Source organism: Salmo trutta, chromosome 14, assembly GCF_901001165.1.
Source record: "Salmo trutta chromosome 14, fSalTru1.1, whole genome shotgun sequence".
Classification (NCBI taxonomy): Eukaryota; Metazoa; Chordata; class Actinopteri; order Salmoniformes; family Salmonidae; genus Salmo; species Salmo trutta.
The window spans coordinates 34872611-34882107 of record NC_042970.1 but is presented as its reverse complement, the minus strand read 5'-3'; positions in this window follow the sequence as shown (position 1 = coordinate 34882107).

Genomic DNA, 9497 nt, shown 5'->3' with positions numbered 1-9497 from the left:
AACAGGTTTCTAGACATTTTTGCAAAAAATAAATAAATAACTTATTTAAGTATTCAGACCCTTTGCTATGAGACTCCAAATTGAGCTCAGGTGCATCCTGTTTCCATTGATCATCCTTGAGATGTTTCTACAACTTGATTGGAGTCCACCTGTGGTAAATTCAATTGATTGGACATGATTAATAAAAAGGCCCACACCTGTCTATATCAGGTCCCACAGTTGACAGTGCATGTGAGAGCAAAAACCAAGCCATGAGGTTGAAGGAATTGTCTGTAGAGCGCCGAGACAGGATTGTGTTGAAGTGCAGATTTGGGGAAGGGTACCAAAAATGTTTGCAGCATTGAAGGTCCCCAAGAACACAGTGGCCTCCATCCCTTCTTAAATTGAAGAATTTTGGAACCAACAAGACTCTTCCTAAAGCTGGCCGCCTGTCCAAATTGAGCAATCAGGGGAGAAGGGCCTTGGTCAGGGAGGTGACCAAGAATCCTATGGTCACTCTGACAGAGCTTCAGAGTTTCTCTATGGAGATGGGAGAACCTTCCAGAAGGACAACCATCTCTGCAGCACGCCACCAATCAGGCCTTTGTGGTAGAGTGGCCAGATGGAAGCCACTACTCAGTAAAATGTACATGACAGCCCACTTGGAGTTTTCCAAAAGGCACCTAAAGGACTCTCAGACCATGAGAAACAAGATTCTCTGATCTGATGAAACCAAGATTGAACTCTTTGGCCTGAATGCCAGGCGTCATGTCTGGAGGAAACCTGGCACCAATCCTACGGTGAAGCACGGTGGTGGCAGCATCATGATGTGGGGATGTTTTTCAGTAGTAGGGACTGGGAGACTAGTCAGGATCGAGGGAAAGATGAACGGAGCAAAGAACAGAGAGATCCTTGATGAAAACCTGCTGGGGCGATGGTTCACCTTCCATCAGAACAATGACCCTAAGCACCCAGCCAAGACAACACAGGAGTGGCTTCGGGACAAGTCTCTGAATGTCCTTGAGTGAACCAGCCAGAGCCCAGACTTGAACCCGATCGATCATCTCTGGAGAGATCTGAAAATAGTTGTGCAGCTACGCTCCACATCCAACCTGACAGAGCTTGAGAGGATCTGCAGAGAAGAATGTGAGAAACTCCCCAAATACAGGTGTGCCAAGCTTGTAGCGTCATACCCAAGAAGACTCGAGGCTGTAAAGGTCAAAGGTGCTTCAACAAAGTACTGAGTAAAGAGTCTGAATACTTATGTAAAAGTGAATTTTCAGTTTACATTTTTTTTTTATACATTTGCAAACATTTCTAAAAACCTGTTTTTGCTTTGTCATTATGGGGTATTGTTTGTACATTGATGAGGGAAAAAAAACAATTTAATACACTTTAGATTAAGGCTGTAACGTATCAAAATGTGGAAAAAGTGAAGGGGTCTGAATACTGCCCGAATGCACTGAATGTGTATGTGATCCTTTTAATGGAAGGTGATGCTAAAGAAAAATACCCATCCTGGATGAATAATAAAGTTATATTCTATTCTATGTTGGTGACCAAGTTGGATAGTCCCTGTGCCCTAATGACGTTAATGATGTCTGGGACCCCCTTCCCTCCATTATTCAACTGCTTTGTACATGGTGCAGCACTTGAGTCGCTCCATCTGGCTACCCCAGACAAAAGTGAACATCATGAGTTCGATCTTCATGATGGTCGCTCTGTCTTGGGGAAACACCCTGCCTAGGTACAAGAGAATGGGGAGAACGATTGCCTTCAGGACCAGGATCTTATCCGTCATCGTGAGGGACTATGCGCTCCATTCTCAGATCTTCTGTTGAAGGTGGTGGATGGTCTCCTCCCAGCTGAAGGAGCCACCTCCATCCCTCTGGTAGGCGACCCCCAGCAGCTTAATGGTCTTTGTTTTGACTGGGAAAGATGTGGTGAGTCTCATGCCAGTCCTGTGACAGCAACAGTTCACTCTTATCTCAGTGGCTGCACAGTAGTCGTCCAACACCTTTGTTGGCGATGGAGCAACTATCTGTGCCGCCGATGGTGATGTCGTCCATGTATGCCGCCGCTGCCGCTTTGAGCCTCTCCCCCTGGGCCCCTGGCCTCTGTTAGCCCGAGGTTTCTGGTGTTGACCTGATCTTCTGGAGGAAAGGCTCTAGGTAGATGACATATAGCAGAGGGGCTACCTTGGCATACGTCGGATCTGATGGGGGAATGGGTTTGTGATGGTGTTGTTTACCAGAACTCTGCTTGTGATGTTCTGGTAGCAGAGTTCAGTCCAGTGGATGAGGTGTTGGGGGAACTTAATCTTGGTTAGCACCCTCTGCAGGAAGCCATGGCTAACCCTGTCAAAAGCCTTCTCCTGGTCTAGGCTGAGAAGAACCCAAAGGGGACCTCCATTCCTGAGAGTGCAGGATGAGATCTCTCACCAGGAGCAGGTTGCCATTAATAGACCTACCGGGGATGCTGCAGGTCTGGTCTGGGGCTATTACTGAGGGTAGGTGAGGGCCTTGATCATGGTCATTGTAGTTGATGGAGAGGAGGTTTGAGTTTATTTTATTTTGACAGGGACAGTGCACATTAATCAATGTTTCAGTAAAAGTACCGGTTTTAGCCAGCCGGCGAATTTTCAACCGAGGTCCCTGGGCAGGTTATTAGAATCACTTACAATATAGACAATCATTGAGCAGTGAGCACACGCAGAGCAACATAGGACAAGCAAGACATAGCATACAGACAGAGCAACATAGAATAAAAAGCAACAAGACAAAATCCAGCTAGCATGAATTTGGTTATTTGAATGACCTTTTTCACATGCTTTTTAAAAGAGAGGTTGGAATCAAGTATGATGCCAAGGTACTTAAAATCAGATACCACCTGGAGCTTCTCCCTTGACACATAGACATCTGGCTCAGTAGCATCTGTTGCCCTCTTTGTGAAGAACATGCAAACAGTTTTTTTCACATTGAGATGCAAACACGAGTCACTGAGCCACTTTGTAACCTGGACCATTACACTAGTGAGTTCTTTTCAGCTTGTTGTTTGCTCTTTGCATGCACATATATCACTGTATCATCTGCATACATTTGAACTTCAGACCCAGTACAGACAGAAGGCAGATCATTAATGTACAGGCTGAACAGGAGGGGCCCCAGTATTGACCCTTGGGGCACGCCCACATCATAGCTAAGAGTGGGCAACAGCTCATTGCTCACTCTAACACACTGAGTTCTGCCTTCAAGGTATGATTTCATCCATCTCAAGGCATCGGGGGAAAAGTTGAACTTGGACAATTTTGTAATGAGAATCTCATGGTTACAGTATCAAAAGCCTTCCTTAGGTCCAGAAACACAGCCCCAACAATGCCCCCTTTGTCCATCTTGGACTTCACATTTTCCAGAAGAAAGCAGTTGGCTGTTTCTGTGGAGTGTTTCGCTCTGAAGCCAAACTGCATGGAGTGTAATGTGAAGGGGCTGTTGTTGAGGTAGGCTATAGTGTGTACCGCTAGCGTCCCACCCGCGGTACACAATATCAACAGCCAGTGAAATAGCAGGGCGGCAAATTCAAAACAACAAAAATCTCATAATTCACATTTCTCAAATATACAAGTATTATACACCATTTTAAAGATAAGATTATCCTTAATCCAACCACAGTGTCCGATTTCAAAAAGGCTTTACGGCGAAAGCATAACATTAGATTATGTTAGGACAGCGCCTAAACAAGAAAAACCACACAGCCATTTTCCAAGCAAGGAGAGGCGTCACAAAAACCAGAAATAGAGCTAAAATTAATCACTAACCTTTGATGATCTTCATCAGATGACACTCCCAGGACTCAATGTTACACAATACATGTATGTTTTGTTCGATGAAGTTGATATTTATATCCATAAACCCCATTTTACATTGGCGCGTGATGTTCAGAAAATGTAATCCCTCCAAAACTTACAGTGAATGAGCACATCAATATACAAAAATACTCATCATAAATGTTGATACAATTTACAACAGTTATTGAAAGAATTATAGATACACTTACATTTACATTTACGTCATTTAGCAGAAGCTCTTATCCAGAGCGACTTACAAATTGGTGCATTCACCTTATGATATCCAGTGGAACAACCACTTTACAATAGTACATCTATATATTTTTTTGGGAGGGTGGTAGGGGGGGGGTTAGAATGATTACTTTATCCTATCCCAGGTATTCCTTAAAGAGGTGGGGTTTCAGGTGTCTCCGGAAGGTGGTGATTGACTCCGCAGTCCTGGCGTCGTGAGGGAGCTTGTTCCACCATTGGGGTGCCAGAGCAGCGAACAGTTTTGACTGGGCTGAGCGGGAACTGTGCTTCCGCAGCAGTAGGGAGGCGAGCAGGCCAGAGGTGGATGAACGCAGTGCCCTTCTTTGGGTGTATTGACTGATCAGAGCCTGAAGGTACGGAGGTGCCGTTCCCCTCACAGCTCCGTAGGCAAGCACCATGGTCTTGTAGCAGATGCAAGCTTCAACTGGAAGCCAGTGGAATGTGCGGAGGAGCGGGGTGACGTGAGAGAACTTGGGAAGGTTGAACACCAGACGGGCTGCGGCGTTCTGGATGAGTTGTAGGGGTTTAATGGCACAGGCAGGGATCCCCACCAGCAGCGAGTTGCAGTAATCCAGACGGGAGATGACAAGTGCCTGGATTAGGACCTGCGCCGCTTCCTGTGTAAGGCAGGGTCATACTCTGCGAATGTTGTAGAGCATGAACCTACAGGATCGGGTCACCGCCTTGATGTTAGCAGAGAACGACAGGGTGTTGTACAGGGTCATGCCAAGGCTCTTAGCACTCTGGGAGGAGGACACAATGGAGTTGTCAACCGTGATGGCGAGATCATGGAACGGGCAGTCCTTCCCCGGGAGGAAGAGCAGCTCCGTCTTGTCGAGGTTCAGCTTGAGGTGGTGATCCGTCATCCACACTGATATGTCTGCCAGACATGCAGAGATGCGATTCGCCACCTGGTTATCAGAAGGGGGAAAGGAGAAGATTAATTGTGTGTCATCTGCGTAGCAATGATAGGAGAGACCATGTGAGGATATGACAGAGCCAAGTGACTTGGTGTATAGCGAGAATAGGAGAGGGCCTAGAACTGAGCCCTGGGGGACACCAGTGGTGAGAGCACGTGGTGCGGAGACGGATTCTCGCCACGCCACCTGGTAGGAGCGACCTGTCAGGTAGGACGCAATCCAAGAGTGAGCCGCGCTGGAGATGCCCAACTCAGAGAGGGTGGAGAGGAGGATCTGATGGTTCACAGTATCAAAGGCAGCAGATAGGTCTAGAAGGATCAGAGCAGAGGAGAGAGAGTTAGCTTTAGCACTGCGGAGAGCCTCCGTGAATGACCAGTCTTGAAACCTGACTGATTTGGATCAAGAAGGTCATTCTGAGAGAGATAGCAAGAGAGCTGGCCAAGGACGGCATGCTCAAGAGTTTTGGATAGAAAAGAAAGAAGGGATACTGGTCTGTAGTTGTGGACATCGGAGGGATCGAGTGTAGGTTTTTTGAGAAGGGGTGCAACTCTCGCTCTCTTGAAGACGGAAGGGACGTAGCCAGCGGTCAAGGATGAGTTGATGAGCGAGGTGAGGTAGGGGAGAAGGTCTCCGGAAATGGCCTGGAGAAGAGAGGAGGGGATAGGGTCAAGCGGGCAGGTTGTTGGGCGGCCGGCCGTCACAAGTCGCAAGATTTCATCTGGAGAGAGAGGGGAGAAAGAGGTCAAAGCATAGGGTAGGGCAATGTGAGCAGGACCAGCGGTATCGTTTGACTTAACAAACAAGGATCGGATGTCGTCAACCTTCTTTTGAAAATGGTTGATGAAGTCATCCGCAGAGAGGGAGGAGGGGGGGAGGGGGAGGAGGATTCATGAGGGAGGAGAAGGTGGAAAAGAGCTTCCTAGGGTTAGAGGCAGATGCTTGGAATTTAGAGTGGTAGAAAGTGGCTTTAGCAGCAGAAACAGAGGAAGAAAATGTAGAGAGGAGGGAGTGAAAAGATGCCAGGTCCGCAGGGAGGCTAGTTTTCCTCCATTTCCGCTCAGCTGCCCGGAGCCCTGTTCTGTGAGCTCGCAATGAGTCGTCAAGCCACGGAGCAGGAGGGGAGGACCGAGCCGGCCGGGAGGACAGGGGACATAGAGAGTCAAAGGATGCAGAAAGGAAGGAGAGGAGGGTTGAGGAAGCAGAATCAGGAGATTGGTTGGAGATGGATTGAGCAGAGGGAAGAGATGATAGGATGGAAGAGGAGAGAGTAGCAGGAAAGAGAGAGCGAAGGTTGCGATGGCGCAATGCCATCTGAGTAGGGGCAGAGTGAGTAGTGTTGGAGGAGAGCGAGATTGGAGTAGTGTTGGAGTCAGGTGTGTTAGCTGGGGCAAAACTGTGACACCAATCAGGCCCTCGAGGACTGGACTTGCCCACCTCTGGTCTAGACCAAGGGGACTTTGTGACCAACAGCGATGACATCCTGGGGGTGGCCAGGGAGTTCTACAATAGGCTGTATGACATCAAGCCTCGTCATCATGCTTGATGTCGTACAGCCTATTGTAGAACTTCTTGGATGGGTTTTTGCTTTGACCGTGCCCTGCGGGTGCATTTCTCCTCCTCTTCCAGACCCTGGAGTTTTGACTTGTGCTGGATTTTCTTCTGTTCTTCCCGATAGAGGGTGGAAAGGTATTCTTTGGTGTCAGCCAGCTCTCGGGCCATGTCCCACCCTTCTAGCTGGAGGAGGCTGAGACATTGTAGGGTCTTGTTCTGGTGTTCAAAACTGACCCTATTTTGCAAAGTTTGTCTCCGCCATATTCTCCTGAGTAGCCCTTAGTTCTCCGCCATAGTCTCCTGAGTAGCCCTTAGTTCTCCGCCATATTCTCCTGAGTAGCCCTTAGTTCTCCGCCATATTCTCCTGAGTAGCCCTTAGTTCTCCGCCATATTCTCCTGAGTAGCCCTTAGTTCTCCGCCATATTCTCCTGAGTAGCCCTTAGTTCTCCGCCATATTCTCCTGAGTAGCCCTTAGTTCTCCGCCATATTCTCCTGAGTAGCCCTTAGTTCTGGCCTTGAACACTTCCCACCACTCTATCGGGGAGTCAAATCTCCCTTTAACCTTTTCTCGTGTAAGTTCCAAATATCTCTAATGGGCCCAGCGTGAGTTTTTGAATGCATGTGATGTCCGAATGCACTCACTGTTCCAAAATGTGATTGATACGCAACAGGACAGATAAGCCACGCTGCCCTCAAACAAAGGCACGCTGCCTGCTAATTATCTATAGGCCATGTCTTAACTTGTCAATTTCAAATTATTTTCTAACAAGTTTTTTTTTCTAACAACAGTTTGAATTGAGGTGTGTTCCGCCTCCTCATTTATTTACATAAGAAGTAGCCCATTTCACTATTGCGGACAATTATGTTTGAGGCTTTACTGAGCCTGCAAACTTCTCTCTTCAATGAGAGCACAAGCGCTTCCCCAGTGTTTCACCAGATCAAGTATGAAGACATTGCGCATCTCTAGTCAGAACAGGTCTTGCACAAACTTTTCCCCCTGGCATATTTTCTGGCTGGCGCCCTCATTGCCTTCATTGTTGTTTTCTCTACAAATTGTACTTTGGACATGTGCGTTCCTATCAAAGTGAGTGGCTTATTTTCTGTATATTGTTTCTACTGTAGCACACTGTATGTATGTATGGATCATAATGTATTTACTGTTTTATTCATGTTTTGTAGTACTGGTGACAGATCATGCATTCCAATTCTTGCATAGATTGTAATGGACACATATGATGTGTGTACAATACTTTTTTGAAGGTTGTACTGATTATGATGAGCTAATGCTAAGCTATTTGCCGGCTATATGTGGCGCTGTGTTTGTTGACATCATACAATGCATTCTGATTGTCACTTAAACGTCTGTCAGACCAAAGATGTTATAACAAGGGATAGTTCACTCAACGGACTTATGGTGCTTTCAATACAACTGGGAACCCTGAAAAATACTAGTTCAAATCATGACGTCAGGGATCTTCAGGACGGAAAGTTGGCACTCTAGAAACAGTTCCCGAGTTGGCATTCCGAGTTGGATAACCGTTCAAAACAATTTTTCCCAGTCGGAGCTCGCTTTTTTCCGAGTTCCCAGTTGTCTTCTACGCACAGATGTAATTTTGGTACCTCAGGGTTGCCAGCTCTGACCCCCTTTACCTGGGGTTTTATTTTTATTTAGCATATAAACTTCTCCTGTGTGTGCCCCCCATTTATTGATAAATCTCCCATCATAATAATATTTCCTGCATCATATTCCCCCATGATACCTTCCCCCATTTCTACCCACCATTTACTTGAAAACCTCCCACAAATGAAATGGACCCTGCAAAAAAAATGGTTTCATCCCTGTTTAGGTTTCGCACTATGGTTAGACTAGGCATTAGGCTTGTATTTGATGTGATCTGTGAGGTGATAAACTTTTTTTCTTTGTCAAAAACAGTAAACAACTTGTCAAGGCATGTGCTCCGGTTAGTGTATACACTGAAACAAGTACATTGAAGTTTTGTAATATGCTGAAAAGTGGTTAAACTAAGTTAATATTTTTCAGGCAATGGGCGCAGCCATCATTGACTTTGATGTTATTTGCATCTTATAGTGAATGGTATTCTGGGTTTAGGGAGTTTTCGCCAAGTCAAACATAAACAAACATGGCTGCCATCATAAAGAATTTAGTTGCTGTTAGCTTTGCTGACACGCCTCTCTTTTCTAAACAATATTACATTTCTCCCTTGTGCTCACTGCAGATGTGGTACATTGTAAACAAGTCTAGCTGTTAGGTTGTTAACTTGTGTTTTGTTTTTTGTCAGCTCAACCTGTTATTTAGACTTGGTTATGGAATAAATTTAGCTGTGGATGTGTTCCGTGTGATGTTAGGATGATAAAGCTCACATTTATCTTTTACAATAAAAGGTGAAATTGAAGAATACATTTGTGAAGACTTTTATTTCCCATCAGTACAAAATATTGTTTAGACACATTTGTTACATCATACATTCTGCTGCTACTGTTCCAATCACATATTTGTGATCGTACACTGCAGGGACCACTCAACAATGATCACAAATACAGTGGGGGAAAAAAGTATTTGATCTCCTGCTGATTTTGTACGTTTGCCCACTTACAAAGAAATTATCAGTCTATAATTTTAATGGTAGGTTTATTTGAGCCCAACAACCTGCCCACTTGACCCTATCCCCTCCTCTCTTCTCCAGACCATTTCCAGAGACCTTCTCCCCTACCTCACCTCGCTCATCAACTCATCCTTGACCGCTGGCTGCGTCCCTTCCGTCTTCAAGAGAGCGAGAGTTGCACCCCTTCTGAAAAAACCTACACTCGATCCCTCCGATGTCAACAACTACAGACCAGTATCCCTTCTTTCTTTTCTCTCCAAAACTCTTGAACGTGCCGTCCTTGGCCAGCTCTCCTGCTATCTCTCTCAGAACGACCTTCTTGATCCT